General features: G+C 45.5%; 1 long non-coding RNA gene across 1 annotated transcript; it reads left to right on the forward strand.

Moving 5' to 3' along the window:
* Positions 1-215: 215 nt before the first annotated feature.
* On the forward strand, positions 216-16730 carry LOC141414052 (uncharacterized). Its single transcript, XR_012439154.1, has 2 exons — positions 216-247; positions 16591-16730. It is a non-coding gene; the product is annotated as an uncharacterized lncRNA (long non-coding RNA).
* Positions 16731-16995: the final 265 nt, after the last annotated feature.

The raw sequence follows: 16995 nt of genomic DNA on the forward strand, positions 1-16995 counted from the left end.
CAAATCAATGATAATGGGGAATAAGGGCAAGATGGTTAATTAAAACCCACAGCAAATTCCTCCAAAATTCATTTTTGCCTTCCCTACCATTTTATCAATGTAATATTAAAGTCCCTTTCCTTCCTTTGTACTTTGCCCTCCCACTTTGTAGATGTGTAACTGCATTGACTATCATGCAATTAATAGGAAGCAAAAAAGACCAGAAGCAAATAATCCACCAACTGAAGACAGCAGGACTTGAGCAACGGTAAGCACTTGGGGCATTCTTTACAGGGAGGGCGAAATTTCCACCCCCAGGAAAGATTTGTGTGTGTACCATTTATAGTTCCTCCTTCCCTCCCTCCCTCTCTCCCTCCTTCTTCCTCCTCCCCCTCCTCCTTCTCTTCCTCCTCCTCTTTCTTCTGAACCCAGAGTCTTATGTCTGCTGAGCAAGTGCTCTACCACCGAGCTACATCTCAACCCTTAGCATAGCGTTTAGAACTTAAGACGTGGAGACAGTAATCTTTTAGTATGGCCCTGATACTCCAAAGAATAGGTGAACTTAAAGTAAGAAATATAACAATTCAGTTCCCTGCGCATATGTTTGATTAGGTAGACCAAATATTCTATGGCAAACATTACTTCCACAAGAAATTATAAGGAGATAAAATAAATATGAAAAATAACCCTGCTTGCCAAAGCAACATATGCATGGGGGATGATTCCTTGCACCCATGACTACTGTACACAAATATTGTGCTAAACCTCGCTTCTTAATAGCCTCATTTCTCACGTGCTCTTCAGAGGAAAAAACGTGATGCTAATTTAAAATGACTTATCCTGCTAAGCATATAAATAAAAAATAGTTCAGAATTCAGAACATGACAGAACCCCCCTTCATGTGTAATTAAGTACTTTTAGTTGGTAATTCAATTGGCAGACTGTATATTTCGGACTGGGGAGACAAAGGCAGAGCAGACCCCTAGTAAGATACAAATGAGGAGAGATGGGGCGTGTACAATCCGCTTTATTGTATACGATGCAGAAATACGATGTTAGCCATGGAAAAAAGACGACTGTACATCTGGGAAAGAATCAGCAGTGAACAGGGCAAATGCTAGAGGTCTGATCATGATTATAAAATGTCATTTAGAAAGATATTTACATTGTTAATTAGGCAATGAAGCTGATAACTGCTACTCTGTAAATTGTGCTAATTACCCCTGTGCCTTGGAAGACTTTCTAATCAGCCAGATCAATAGGCCCCTGCTTTATGTTAATACTGCAGTGTCATCCTCCTGTGCCAGCTTTGCTTACAGCCTGCAGCCTGCACCCAGCTCAGCTCCCGCCCACCGTCCTGTGCTAGAGGCAGCCAGCATTCATCTGTCTGCCCACATCACAAGGCCACAGCCAGGGAACTAGGATACCACCATCCACTGTGTCTCCATCAATTGCTTGGGAAAGAGACCAGAGCCTTTGTGCTCCATGAGATTTTTATGTAGCCATCGTCCTGTTGCATCTGACCATTAGAAAGAGTGCATAGTTCTGCCAGATAAAGGCTCAAGGAAGACCTCGACATACAGCTCTCTTCTGCCATTGACTTTGATTTTGGAGCAGGGGACACCAACTGTTTTGATGGGCATGTGTGTAGATCAAGGTCAACTTGGCTCATTGGGTGGACTTTTGGGGGGATTTCGTATATTTTTCAATTAATTAACTGTGCAAACTAGTCTTTTGAACCAAAAAACCAAACAGCTATGTCTCCTGGCCACCCTCTCTTTGCTCAGCATCATAGTAGAGATTTGTAGAAATTTGTAATAAAAGGCAAAAACAGTCTAATGTAGAGTGCTGCCATATGTTGAATGCCTCTTGGCCATCTATAAGGAATGGGGAAGAGTGTGTATCAAAGAGTCTGTCTCTCTCTCCTCCTCCCTCCCTCCTAGGTCTTTCTGTATAGCCCAGGCTGGCCTCAAACACTTTTTTCTTTTTTTTTTTTTTTTGTGGTACTGGGGTTTGAACTCAGGGTTTACACATTGAGCCACTCCACCAGCCCGTTTTTGTGACGGGTTTTTTGAGATAGGGTCTTGTGAACTATTTGCCTGGGCTTGCTTCAAACCTTGATCCTCCTGATCTCTGCCTCCTGAGTAGCATGAGCTACCAGTGTCCAGCTCTCAAACTCTTGTTCCTCCTAAATGCTGGGATTACAGATATGTGCCACCATGCCCGGTACAACCCATAATTTCTATATCCTTCACCATCAAACCTCAAACAAAGAACCCATCAACTGATAGCCAAGAGGCCTAATTTTTTTTTAAGAGGCCTAATTTGAAGATTAATTTACTTCCTTCCTCTTTTATTCCCTGGTAGAGGCCTAAGGAGCTGTCCAAATCCCATTTGGAAAGAAACAGGGTAAAAAAGAAGGAATTAGCAGAGTGCTTGGGTAATCCAAGGATTGTATAATCAAGTCTACAAATAATCCAGAGTCAAATGCACGTGAACTTTAAGCAACAGCAATGGAACAGCCAAACAGCAGGTTTGGCAGTGGAAAGCCAAGTGAGAGATACTGGGGGCACAATTGCATTTGGAAAGAGCTGGAGCCACTTCTTCACCTGGGAAACAGAGCTCCTTTTGTGGCCTCTGCAAGGGGCTCCTGAGGTTTCATCACTGGCTGCCCAGCCCCAGCAGGTATAGCCTCTGAGTTCAAGGCCAGCTCCTATGCGGGGCTTTGGGATGGGGCCAATTTGTTGAGTTGTTTCGGTGCTTTGATGTGGAAACTAATCATCGGTCATTGTGCTGTAATTAAACCTAAGTGGTGCAATGGATTTGCTGTCATAGAGGCCAGGGCCCCTCCTGGATCCGCTGTAAAGCAGCCAGCCCCAGAAGAGCAGAGAGCCAGGAAATGCCAGCATTGAGTATGAAAGGAGCCAGAGACCCTGCCTAGGTTCTAAAGGCTGGAAAAAATGGAACAAACCAACCATTAGGCAGGCCTGTTAGTGTGTGATTTCCAGGGCACTGTCACCCTCAGCACAAACGTCTAGACATAACAAGCTCGGGTCAAGTGGGGAACCACAAGGTGACCTGACTGTTTGCCATGGTAACATATCTCACAGGGGCCAGCTGGCCTGGCACCATCAAATGTAACCCAGTTTTCCAAAGCAAATGGACAGTTTCTACCTCCACACCCAAACCAGATGTCCAAAACGTGCAGAGAAGGGAGGGCAGGGTCTGAGTCCAGAAAACGTTGCTCTTCACAACTGTCTTCTTCTCCCTTCCCTGGACATTTGCATTCTCTCTTAAAAGAAATCTGTTTAGAATTAGAAAGGAGAAAGTGGGTCACCCTTAGGACAGAGTCAGAGGAAAGAGGTGGCACACTTGGTACTGTGACCTGTGTTCTGGTCAGGGAAACACCTGAGCCCAGATCCTACTCTTCCCTGGCTCCAGTGAGTCACCAGAGCACAGCGATAAGGAAGTCTATGTCCTGTACTGCACCAACATCTTATAGAAGCTCAACCTGGATAATGTTGATTTGGTTGCTGTTTCATTGATTTGTTTGGTTTTAATTTTTTGAGACAGGCCTCCACCTTCTGAGTGCTGGGATTATAGGCATGATTCACCATGCCTAGCCTATACAATGCTGATTTATTTGTGCTATTGCCTCAATGTAATCAATAAATCCTACTCCACAGAGACAGGTAATGGCATTGTGAAAATGAAAAGGCTCTTCTTCATTCATATGTTCATTCAGCAACTGCCGATTGAACTTCTAGATACAAGGTATGCTTGTAGATCAAGGTTGTGCAAGATACAAACTCTGCCATGAAAGAACTCACCATCTCAAAAGAAAGCTAAGATAACCACACAGAGGTTGCTGATTTTAAGTACAGTTGTTCTTTGGCAGCCCCCAGACCAAAATCTGCGAATATTCAAGCCCTTTATATACAATATATATAAATGTATATATAATACATATATTTGCATATGATCTACATACATTCTCTAGTATGAGTTCAATCATCTCTGGATTACTTATAATACCTAATGCAGCATAAATGCTTTGCAAATAGTTGTTACACTGTCTTGTTTACAGAATAATTACAACAAAAAAGTGTGTACATGTTCAGTACAGAAGTAATTTTTTCTAAATGTCTTCAACCCGAGGTTGGTGAAATCTTCGGATACAGGGAGCCAACTGTAATTCAATAATAAATGTACCTCAGAAAGCCAAAAATAGATTAAGCACATCATACGAAACTATCTAGACATCTATCATAGGCAGTACAGGAAAATGACCCCAACATTTCTTAACAATCTTTTGAAATGCCAGACGCTATGGTGGGTATTATTAAAAGTGTTAACACATTCGGTGCTCACAACCACCCATGAGCCCCCGCTCGCTCACTGCGTGCAGAGGAGTTTGGAAGATTCTGGAAGCTAGAGCTTAAGTTCAACTCTCATCGCTGGTGCTCACGGGAGAGATGCACGCTGAGTATGTGAGAGGCAGATGGAGAGAGTTAGATGGTCATTTCTGAACCTCTTTTACAAATGTGGCTATTTATGAAGCCTTTAAGACTTGCCAGATTAGGCCTACAGAGCCTAGAGTATTGTCAGCAACCCAAACTGAGAAAATAGACAGCCTGAAATCCATAGCAAAGAGAGAAGGGCAGTATTTTGCATGGCTTGGCCAGTGGATTCCCTGCCACCTCAACACCTCCCCCTCCCCCCGCTGCCCCGCTTCCTCCCAAAAGTGTGTTCCCATCCTGGTCTTCTCTATGGCAATAAATGGCACCACCATTGCCCAGGTACCAAGGCCAGAAAGCCAGGCAGCCACGCACCATCCGTCTGGGCTTGTCCCTTGCCCCTATTGCACATCAGTCTTTCCAGGTGTCCTGTCCTTTCTCCCTCAACCTGTCTCTTGAATCCAGTCTCTTTTCTATTTCACTTCCAACCTAATCCAAGCCTCCCTTGTCTGTCAGTTGGAGCCCTGCTACTCAGTGTGGTCTGGGGTCCAGCACCATCTGTACTCCTTAGGACCTCGTTAGAAATGCAAAGGCCCAGGCTCCATCCCAGACCTAGCAGTAGGGAGTCAGAATCTGCATTGTAACAAGATTTCCAGGTGACTCACGTGCAAGGTCAAATGCTAGAAAGCCAAAGCCACAGAAGCCCCTCTCTAATTTCTCTCTGCTAGTTCGGGTTCATTCTAACCCATTGATCTGGGATCAGTTTGCTCTCTTGGCTTCAGAATTCCACAACCCTCCAAAAGTACAATTTTTTTTCTTTTTTCTTTTTTTTTTTTTTGGCAGCACTAGAATTTGAACTCAGGGCCTCACGCTTGCTAGGCAGGTGCTCTACTACTTGAACCACTCCACCAGCCCTTTTCAATGTTGGGTATTTTCAAACTATCTGCCCCTGGGCTGGCTTCAAACTTTGATCCTTTGATCTCTGCCTCCTGAGTAGCTAGGATTACAAGTGTGAGACCGGTGCCTGGCTAAAAGTGTAATTTTTTAACTCCACTCTTCCACAATTAGAACAGAATTAGAAATTCTGTTCTAATTTCTTACAGATCTGTCTTCCCACAAGACTTCTTATTTCCCCCCTGAGTTGGTAAGGGATGGTATTGGAGGCTATTTCAATGGGGAATGAAAGACCCCTTTCAGGGTCCTGCATTTGGGAAGAAATTGTTGTCCCAACCCCCTTTACAAATGGATCCAAGCCTGTGCCCTGTCCCATCACAGGCATGAAAATGCCAGCTCCTAGCCATGAGGGTTTGTATTCTGGAACCTTCCACCACCTACACTCCCATCTTGAACAGCCACAGGATCCACTCAGGATCTTCCTGGTCTCCCCCCACCCCCTTCAGTACTGGGGTTTGAACTTAGGGCCTTACAGGTGCTTGCTTCCAGCAACTCCCACCCCCCAACCCCCCACCACACCCACCACACCCCTACCTTCAGGTCTTTAACTTCCTTCTTACTTTCCAACCCGATATCATTTGCCTTTCTTTCTATCAAACTCAGACACACACTTCACTTCAATTTAGTTTTGTTTGGCTTTTTTTTTTAAATGGAAGTCAATTCTCTGTGTTTGTGATAGAATGGGGAGAAGGGAGGAAAATGGACCCCCATTGGCCCAATGTATCCTGTGACCAGTCATCTTTAAAAATTGAGATCAGGGCTGAGGATACAGTTCAGTGGCAGAGCATTTGTCTGGCCTGAGCAAGGCCTTGGGTTGGATCCCCAGCACTGGAAAAAAAAAAAAAATCCTCAGATTAGATCCCTTCCTCACCTGTTTAAAATGGGCCATTCACCATGCATACGCCTGTAATCCCACCTACTCAGGAGGCAGACATTGGAAGAATCATGGTTCTAGGCCAGTCCTGGAAAAATGTTAGGGAGATAACATCTCAACCAACAAACTGGGTGAGCTGGTGTGCATCTGTAATCCCAGATACTGGTTGATATGGGTAGAAGGCTCATGGTCTAAGGCCAGCCCCAAACAAAAACAGAAGACACTATCTGAAAAATAACTAAAACAAAAAGGGACTGGGGGTATGGCTCAAGTCACAGAGTGCTTGCTTAGCAAGCACAAGCCTCTGAGTATAAACCCCTCGTCCAATCCCTCCCCACTCCCCCACCCCTGCCCAAATAAAATAAAACAAAATGAGCCAGTGGCTTTGCTTTACTTTTAGGACAAAATCTGAAACCCAGAGGAGGAAACTGGCCCTGCCTGTTCAGCTCCTCAGCTGAGATACAGATCCCTGGTCAGATGCCTCCCAACCTCAGAGCCTTTGTGTGGCCTCTGGTCTCTGCCTCGAAGGCTCTGCCCATCTCTTCACATCAAAATGTCTCCTCCTCACATAGCCCCATCCCCCGTCACACTGTCACACTCAGGTACCCCCACATCACTCTGTCACCTGATACACTTCCTGTATAGCTAGTTTTATCTGATCTGCTTGTTTCCTTACTTTATTGTACATCTCCTCTCTAGAATGCAAACTCCATGAGGTCTTAGGCTCCACAGGCATTCTATAGGTGCCCATATTTGAAGAATGGACTTGTTGAAAGAGTTAAAATCTAGGCCAAACATGGTGGTACAACCTGTAGTCCCAGCACTCAAGGAGGCAGAGGCAGGAAGATCATGAGTTCAAGTCCAGCCTGGGCTCCATATGAGACACTATCTCACAAAAAACAAAACAAACAAACAAAAAACCACAAACAAAAGTAAAGGAAGAACAGTACTGTGCAATAAGCAGTCAGCTACCTAATGAGCGCGTGAAGTGTGACTTGTCCAAAAAGAGCTGTATGCTCAGTGGGAAATACATGCTGGATTTCAAGGACTTAATTTGAAGAAAATATAAAATAACCCATTAATAAATGTTTCTATTGCTTACGTGTTGAAATTATAGTATTTTGGAGTAACCTGTTAAATCAAGTATTTGTTTAAACCTAATTTCACCATCTGAACAATGTGGCTACTAGGGAATTTTAAATGACCTGGGTGGCTCACGTAATAGACCTGTGAGATATCGCTAAAGAGTAAAGTATTTAGCAGAGATCAGGAGGATCAGGAGGATCGCAGTTGGAGGCCAGCCCCAGACAAAAAGTTAGGGAAACACCCCCCCCAACTCAACTAATAGCTGGGCATAGCAGTACATCACTGTAATCCCAACTACACAAGAGGCAGAGATAAAAGGATCGCAGTCTGAGACCTGCCCCCAGGCAAAAACATGAGACCCTATCCCAAATATAACCAAGGCAAAATAAAACGGGGCTGTGGCTCGAATGTGGCGCATGAATTCAAACCCCAGTACCACTTCCCAAAAACAATAACTAAAGAGCTACAGGTGAAAGTAATTGCGGGCATTATTTGACCTCACCTCTCCTTTCAGTTTGCTCTGGTAGCCACGGGGAAGCCAGGTGATCTGGGAAGTAATTGATTCAACCCTGAGGACATCTGAGCTCATTCCTGACTGGATTGAAGGATAAACAAACAGCCCGGATCCGGCTTTGTTCGCCATGCTATGCCTAAGTGCTGATGACACCCCTGCTGGTTCAGCCTCAGGGGAATCAGCGGGGAGCTGATTGACAGCCATTGAGAAAATGGGACTGAGCATCTGTATCAGACTTCAGAGTCCACAGCCTGCAAGTGCAGACCCGGGAGCTCCGGGCTAGGAGAACCCTGCCTCAGGACCTCTGCAGTTCCAAACCCCATAGTCTCCATCCTACTTAACTTGGCTCTAGGATCAGAACTGTGAAAGGGCATTACTGTGTGCTCTGCTTGCCATGCATTTCCGAGTAGGCAAATTAGTTAAGTGCACAGCCCTGGGTTTCCGCATATGTAAAGCAGTAATGATAATTGTACCTCACTGAGTTGCTGTAAAGACAGATGAGCACAGAGCGATGCACTTAGAACACTGGCTGCATGTCGTGCTTGATGGAGGTTTGTGGCTGTTACCATCGCTATTCACATTGCAAAGGGGACATGTGTATCAAAAGAGCCATTTCCTAGAGCCAAAAAAAATCTTAAACTGAGAACTAGATTTCATGTCACCCCACAAATCTTAAGAGCCACTTCTGGTACTGGAGATCCTGAGGCACTCTGCAGAAAGGGATCGAACCTAAGGCCCTTTTACTGAAGTCTACAGTGATCCTTTGTGATTTTGGTTAGCAAGCATCCATTTCTCTTCTTCACAGTATCCAGCTTCCTTTCGGGAAATAAAGTTGCCCTAATTTTCTGAAGACGTAATTCCTCACATTCCTGCCTGTGTCAGCCCAGCTCTCCTTCTGCACGCAGAGCACTTTTTCTTTCTGTGAGCCAGCCGCCCAGCCTCGGCCATCTTCCTCCAAGCCTTGCCTTTGTGCATAAGTTGAGTCAATTTCTGTTGCTTGCAACCAAAAATCTTTTTTTTTTCATGGAACCAGAGTTTGAACTCAGGACTTTGTGCTTGCAAAGCAGGCACTCTACTGCTTGAGCCACACCTCCAGTCCATTTTGGTATGGTTATTTTGGAAATAGGGCCTCGTAAATTACTTGCCTGCACTGGCCTCCAATTTAGACCCTCCAGATCTCAGCCTCCCAAGTAGTTAGGATTACAAGAGTGAACCACCAGGATGCCCAGCTAATAAAACCCTTATTTCTCTAATTCCTTTCTCCCCTCCTCCCTGCTCCATTCTTTCTTCTCGATGCCACCAGAATGCAGGGCAAACAACATGGTTGAGGATTTTCACTTTTTGTGGGGGATGGGTAGCACTAGAGTTTGAACACAGGACCTCAAGGCACTCTACCTACCATTTGAGCCACTCCACCAGCCTTTTTTAGTGAAGGATTGTTTTTTTTGAGATAGGGTCTCTCAAACTATTTGCCTGAGCTGGATTTGAACCGCTATCCTCCTGATCTCTGCCTCCTGAGAAGCTAGGATTACAGACATGAGCCACCCAGCTCACTTTTGTAATTATTTCTGAAGATTAGAAAGCAGTATGTGCTCCCTAAATAGACTGAAATTACACGTCCCTTCTTGTCATTTCAGCTGCAGCTGAAATGTTGTGATCAGAGAGACAACATCCTACAGAGGAATGCAGGCTGTGTAGTGAACGAGACCTGGATTCAGATCCTGCCAAAGTGTCCTGGCTCTTCACTTTTCTTCTATGCACACACACACACATACATGCATATGTATGTAAATATATATTTTGGTTTTTGAAACATTGCTTTGAGACATATATATGTACTTTTTGAGATATATATGTGTGTGTGTGTGTGTGTGTGTGTATATCTCTCTATATATATGAGTCCTGAGTGGCCTCAAATTCACAACAATCCTTCTCAGCCTCCCAAGTGCTAGGATTATAGGTATGCACCACTATGCCCAGCTCATATGGGCATAGTGTTAAGAGATTTATTTTAAGGAATCGCTTACGTGGCTGTGGGGCTGGTAAGTCTGAAATCTCTCTTTAAAGCCAACTAATTGTCGATGATAGATGATAACTGCGTCTACAAACTATTTTCACAGCAATAGCTAGATTAGTACTTGATAAAATTACTGGGTACTGCAGCCTAATTAAGTTGACAAAGAAAACTGACCATCATGCGTCTTAACATCGTTTTGCCTCCCAGAGGACTAGACAAGACAAATGGAGCAGTGCGTGGCATTTGAGAAGCCGGTAGGCACTAGACACGATTGTTAAAGGAAGGGTAATGTCATTCCCTCAACGCCTTGTGCCCTGACTATTCCAAACACTTTAGAAACGTCAACTCACGACATTTAATTCCCCAACAATCCGAACGTTCGGCAATATGATTTAGATGGGGAACTAGCGGTCCAGGGAGGTGACATGATTGCCCAAGGTCACCAAGCAAGCATGTGGGCAGCCAGGATGCGTGAGGTATCCCTCTGACTCAGACTGCCTGAATGAACTCCACAGCATGGAAACTCAGTGGAACGCCTTCCCAGCCAGGCGTGGTGGTACCCATCCGTAATCCCAGTACTCAGGAGGCTGAGTCAGGAGGATCAAAAGTTTGAGGCCAGCTTAGGTTATACAGCAAGACCCTGTCTCAAAAACAAAAACAAAAAAGTGCCTTGCTTTGTCACTTTAAGGAAAATTCCACCCAATCCCACAAACACAGCCAGATTTAGCTGTCAGCATATCTCAGAAAAATATTTTAGGGTAGAATATCACACCCCCCCACCACACACCACCCTCTACTACCACTGTCTCCCCACGATGATAAAAAGCCAGCACCTTCTCATCTAAGAAAATTTGGCACAGCTCCCTCCCCACGCCCACGGAATGGCTCCATCAGGAGCATCAGGCACCCAGCGAACTTTCTAAGCAAAGAAACCTTGAGTCAGAAACAAAATCACTTGTCATTAATGGTGGTTTTCCCAGAATGGAGAACTATGTAATATCCTAATCAAAAAGTTGAAATCACATTTGCATTTAAATAAAGGCTTGTTAGAAAAGAGATTCAAATAAAAGGAGGTTCTGAGACTGAGTGCCTCTCCCAAGGTCAGTCATTACTGACAAAGACAGGTGGCCAGCAGGTCAGATGTTGCCAGACTTGGGTCAAGTCCAGGACTCCAGGGGTCTCTCAGGGGCCCCAGACTCTTCTTCCTTCATGATGACCATTAAGGCATTCAAAGCAGTACCCATACCAATTTGCAGTGAGCAGAAATTCCCTCTCATAGTATATACACACTTCCTTTTCTAGAATGTGCTAGAAGCTAGGGATAGTGGTTCACACCTGTAATCCCAGCTACTCAGGAGGCAGAGGCAGAAGTGATTGTGTGTTCAGGGCCAGCATGGACAAAGTTACCAAGACCCTATTTTATAAACAAAATGTAAACAACAGCAGGACCGGGGGTGTGGCTCAAGGGATAGAGCACTTGCCTAGCTTCGAGAGGCCTGGGTTCAATCCTCAGTAACCCCAAAAAATGTGCTGTAAATTTAGTACTTGGTAAAATAGAGCATCATGCTAAGATGTTTCAAAATCAAGGGTGAAGGAGTTTTAACTGTGTTTGCTTTAATGTGGGCTGGAGACAATCCCAGCGCCAGGTGTAGGTGGTAAACACAGAGGAAGACCGTCCCCAGTGCTTTTCCCCTGGGAATGAGAAAGAGCCCACCCCAGCCCTGGGCCCTGCTTGGGGAAAACTGATGTACAACGATTTGATCTTGGTAGAGTTTCACATTTTCTTTCCATCTCTTCTTGCTCCACCCAGACATCACATTTTCTGCTCTCTCCTCTCCAGAAATGACAGTGGGGCCTTCTGGTTGGACAAACAGCTCTTGTCCCTGGGGAACTCTGAAGCTATTCTTATTTCCATGTCAAACGGTGGCAATTCAGACCCCAGGCAGCCAGAACCCCAGATCCAAGGGGCGAACCCGCTGGTATTTGAATGATACCTACTGGTTCCACCCTGGGGTTGGGCTGCCTCTCTTGTCTTTATCTGTCAATGTCAGCATCAAATTAGGGAGAGAAATGAAAAAGGACAAGCCAAGGGCAGTCTTTCTGGGAGTTATGCCAGGCTGGCAAGATTCTGCAGACAGCACAACATGCTGGAGGAGGTCATGACTGGGTCAGATGATACAGAACGTGTACAAGCAGACAGAGATGGCACGTCGAGTCCAAGGACCCAGCTAAGGTCAGAGGTTGGAGGCGGTTTTCATAAATGCAGACTGGGCAGGAAAGACATGACCTAAGGATGGCCACTGGCCATTCATGAAAAGGAACAGAATCAACAAGTGTGGTGTCTCCCAGGCCAGGCCTAGGAGAGAACACACAGCAGATGAAGAGTCACCCAGCACATCTCTCTAGTCCCATACCTGGCAACTCCTTCAGAGCTGAGGGCCCTGGCAAAGACACTCCTGTCCCACCTTTGAGGCATTTCCAGGAGTTTGGAGGGATTCTCAAGTGGTGATCTCTCAAGTGCTATGGTGACCAGAGGCCCTTATGTGTCTGTCTCCACACTCGTTTCTGCAGGATTACTGTTGAAACCTCACTGTGTCATGGCAGCTAGTGTGAGGCTGACTGTCCATCCGTGTGCCCTGGGCCCAGATCACTGCAGCGGTGGCCACAGGTCCTGAGCCTGCACCTGCTGGCTGCATCTCTGCTGGTGCGACCCTGCTCTCTTCACACAGCATAACGCCAGAGAACTAACATCCCCTCCACCAGTCCCTAGGACAAGGTCACACTGACCTTCAGAGCTGCCCAGGAAAGGCTGGGTGTGGTGGCGCAAGGCTTATCATCCCAGTTACTTGGAAGGCCGTAGGTAGGAGGATCGAGATCCGGGTTTTCCATGGGAGACCCTATTCCAAAAATAACTAAAGAAGAAAGGACTGGAGTTGTGGCTCAAGTGGTAGAGCGCCGGCCTAGTAAACATGAGGCTCTGAGTTCAAACCCCAGCGACACACACACACACACACACACACACACACACACACACACGAAAGTCAGGAAAACTAAGCGCCAGTTGACCACAGCAGCAACTCTCTTGCTAACTCGTCTTTCACCCCCTGCTTTTCCTTCCTTGCATTTGAATGTTCCTCTTTGCCTGTGCTTCAGGTGATGATCTAAGACATTAACAGCCCCATTCCCCCCACCCCCCCCATCCTACAGTCGATTCTTCACACAGTAACCTGAGTGGCTTTGATACTAATCAGAGCAGACCATGCTTGAGCTAAACTATTTTCTTCTTTTTTTTTTTTTTTTTTAACAGTGCTGGGTCTTGAACTAGGGACCTACACCTTAAGTCACTCCACGAGCCCTTTTCTGTGATGGGTTTTTTCGAGATAGGATCTTACAAACTATTTGTCTGGGCTGGCTTTGAATCGAGATCCTCCTGATCTCTGCCTCCTGAGTAGCTAGGTGTGAGCCATTGGCGCCTGGCTTAAATTTTCTATTGTCTTCCATGGCATCTCAAATGAAAATGCAAACCTCTTACAATGGGCTATCTGCAAGGCCCCATGTGATGAGCACAAACTGGCTCATGTTCCCTCCACTCAGTCTGCTCCAGCCATCATGATCACCTGGCTGTCCCTCAAACACTTGGAATTCTTTCCTGCCTTCACTCTCCTGCACCTGCTTTCCATCTGCTTGGAGAACTCTGCACTCAGATCTCTGTGTAGCTCATTCCTTGTCATTGTTATCCATTCGTCAACACAAAAACCACCTCCTCCAAGAAGTCTTCACTGACTAACCAATTTCAGGTAGACTTAAAGCTACCCTTAAATGCCCCTTGTTCATTTGCTTTTAGACTGTTTTTTCAGATAGGGTGTTGTACTTTAGCCTGGCTAGCCTCAGACTGAGATCCTCTTACCTCCACCTCTGGAGTAGCCGGGATTACAGGCATAGCTTCCACGCCCAACCCTTGTTTTTTCATTTTATGCCCCCTATTCTGACCCCAGTGCTTAGAACATTGCTCAACATACAGTAGACACTTGGTGAATATTTGTGGAATGAGGATTGATCCAGATGAGAGAAGAGGAATTAAGACAATGGCAGTAGCAATGGAGAAGAGAAGACTGAGGAAATATTTAGGAAGGGGAAACAATGGAATTACATAATCAATTATTTTATTGTATTGTATTTTGTTGGTGACCCTGGGGATAGAACCCAGGGTCTCTCACATGCTAGGCAAGAACTCTACCACTGAGCCACACTCCCAGCCTGAGATAACAATTAGATGTAGAAGGTGGGGGAAATGGAGGAGTTAGGCTGACGCCAGACTTGGGGCTTGTAGGATAAGGACGCCATTCACCTCGACAGTAAGCACAGGAAAGGGGCAGGTGTGCTGGGGAGATGAAGAACGCCTGTGGCCACAATGAGTTTGAGGAGCCTGTGGGGTGTCCAGTGGGGACGCCCAGCAAACGGTTCAAAAGATAGGTCTGGAGTGTCAGAGAAGGAAGGATGCTAAAGATTTGCATTGGGAAAGAGTCAGCAAGATGCATCTGAGCCTGGGAAGAAGATGTCATCACCCCAGGACAGCAGTAGGGATAGGGTTGCAAATTCAAATGTTGTCAGAGGGGCTGGGGACATGGCTCAGTGGTAGAGAGCTTGCCTGGTATGCAAAGGCCCCTAGTTTGATTCCCAGCTCTGAAAAAAAAAAAAATGCTGTCAGGGGCTGTGAAAATAAATATCATTGCCTCAGATACTCCAGCCTGGATTCTAGAAGCTGAGACCACAAACAGCAAATAACACTGTTAGCTTGACGGTGGACCATACCTAGGTATCAACTTAGGTTCTAGTTTCTTACATTAGTGAAAGGTGGGCTGTTTTTGTTTGTTTGTTTTGTTTTGTTTTGTTAGGTCTTTGCAAACAGCCTTGAGTGAGGAATGGCCTTATGCAGTGGGGAGTACAGGGGCCTGTAACAGGCCTTCTTAGGATGGCTCACTCATTGAATCACCCTGACCTGACACCTGCCATCCTCTCAAATACAGAAAATCTATCTGCCCATGCAGCATTTCCACTCTCCTGTTGGTTTTCTGCTGCTTTTATAGGTTGGTTGTGAGACAGACTGATATAATGAAGAGTATTAGTCAGGAATGAAGCCCAGATCCCAAGTGGGCCAGGAGACCTCGGGCTATTCCTTTTTCTGAGCTTTCATTTACTTATCTGTGAAAGTAAAAGGGCCTTAGCCTGTGAAGGGAAAGGCCCAATCTGCCTCGGAAATCCTAGATCTGTGTTTCTACATCAGACCTCCCTGGAGACCTAAGATCTTCTTTAACCTCGTACAGATTATTGGGTTTCTGCCATTCACAGCCTACTGTTAAATTTCTCTCATAAACTTTATACAAGTCCTAGTGGAGTCATCAAAGATTTGAAGAAACAACAGTATCCATTATGAAAGCTCAAGAAACAGAGAAGGAAATGATGTTTTATAACCTAAGAAATCTGTCCAAATGCTAGATTTTTTCTCTGAAGCCCTTCACAGGGAAGAACGGTCTCTACGCTCCTGGCAGAAAAGTCCATGTTTCTTTCATTGCACCCCGTCCATTTGTAACTGTTCCTTGTTATCAAGAGGCAAACGTCCCAGCAAGTGAGATGCCTCACTCCAGGCCGGGTCTTCGGACTCGGTGGAAGAAGCATTTGAGACTGTTCCCTCATCAGCTCTCCCAGACTAAGTGGCGTCACCCTCCCATCTGTCACTTTGGTAGGGGTGACTGGTGCTCTGTATCATCATTGATCATGTTTCCGAGTCTCCTCTGTAGTTGGATGTCAGTGGTTCTGTCGTCTGTGTAAGACACAGTCCAGCTGAACCTGCGGATGTCCTGTTTAGGCTGTGTCTATAACAAAGCAGTCTCCTGTGCCTAAAATTCCATCTTTTGGGCTTCATATCAGTCTTGTTCTTAGCTGCATCCCAAGTTGACTCTTGGTGATTTAGGCAGAAAACAGATTTATTAAAGAATATTGGTAGCTCAGAATCTTGGGGCAGGGACTAGAAAATCAGACTTGAAGGCCAGATACAGAGTCCAGAGTATCCTGGACAGAGAACTGTTGCTTTAGCCTCCAGGGTAGCTAACAAGCTCTACTTCCTCTAAAACTCATTAGAAAATGACTAACTGTAGCTGGGAGCTGGTGGTTCATACCTGTAATCCTAGCTGCTCAGGAGGCAGAGATCAGGAGGATTGCAGTTCCAAGCCAGCCGGGGCAAATAGTTCCAGAGACTCTCGAAAAAACCTAACACAAGAAAGGGCTGGTGGAGTAGCTTAAGGTATAGGCCCTGAGTTCAAACCCTAGTCTGTAAAATAATAGTGATAATAACAACAACAACAAAAACCAATTACTTGAGTTTGCCAGGTATCTGTGCCTGAAGCCTATAACCTAGTTACTCAGGAGGCAGATATCAGGAGGACTGCAGTTCTAGGTGAGCCTGGGCAAATGGCTCATGAGACCCTATCTTGAAAACACCCAACACAAAAAAGGGCTAGTGGAGTGGCTCAAGTGGTAAAGCACCTGCCTAGCAAGCATGATGCCCTGAGTTCAGACTCCGGTACTGAAAGAAAGATAAAGGAAGGAGGGAGGGAGAGGGAGAGAGAGAGAGAGAGAGAGATGCCAGAACATGGGGCACAAACATCATTTGGATCTTGTAATGGCCCTGAAACTTTTTTTTTTTCTCCAGGACCCTCAAAATTGCAGTGAAGTCTACAATCAGGAAGAAGGGAAGTGGCATTCATTGAACACCAGGCTTGTGCCTGGGATACTCACTTACAAAAGCTTAACCCCTTAAAACAGCTCTGCAATGTGGGCTCATTATCATCATCCTTACTCTGTGTTGTTGTCATATTTCGAGTAATTGTTGGGGACTGAATTGTAGCCCCAATAATTCATGTAAATGCCCTAACCTCCAGTACCCGAATGAAGCTAGGTCTTTATAGAGATAATGGAGCTAAAGTGATGTTATTAGGATGACTTTAGTCCAACATGACTGGTATCCTTATAAAAGGGGAACATTTAGAGACACATGCCTATAGGGAACATGATGGCAGAGCCTGAGGTGATGTAGCTACAAGCCAAGGAATGTCAG

The sequence above is a fragment of the Castor canadensis genome, chromosome 11 (genome assembly GCF_047511655.1).
Source record: "Castor canadensis chromosome 11, mCasCan1.hap1v2, whole genome shotgun sequence".
In the NCBI taxonomy this organism is placed as follows: Eukaryota; Metazoa; Chordata; class Mammalia; order Rodentia; family Castoridae; genus Castor; species Castor canadensis.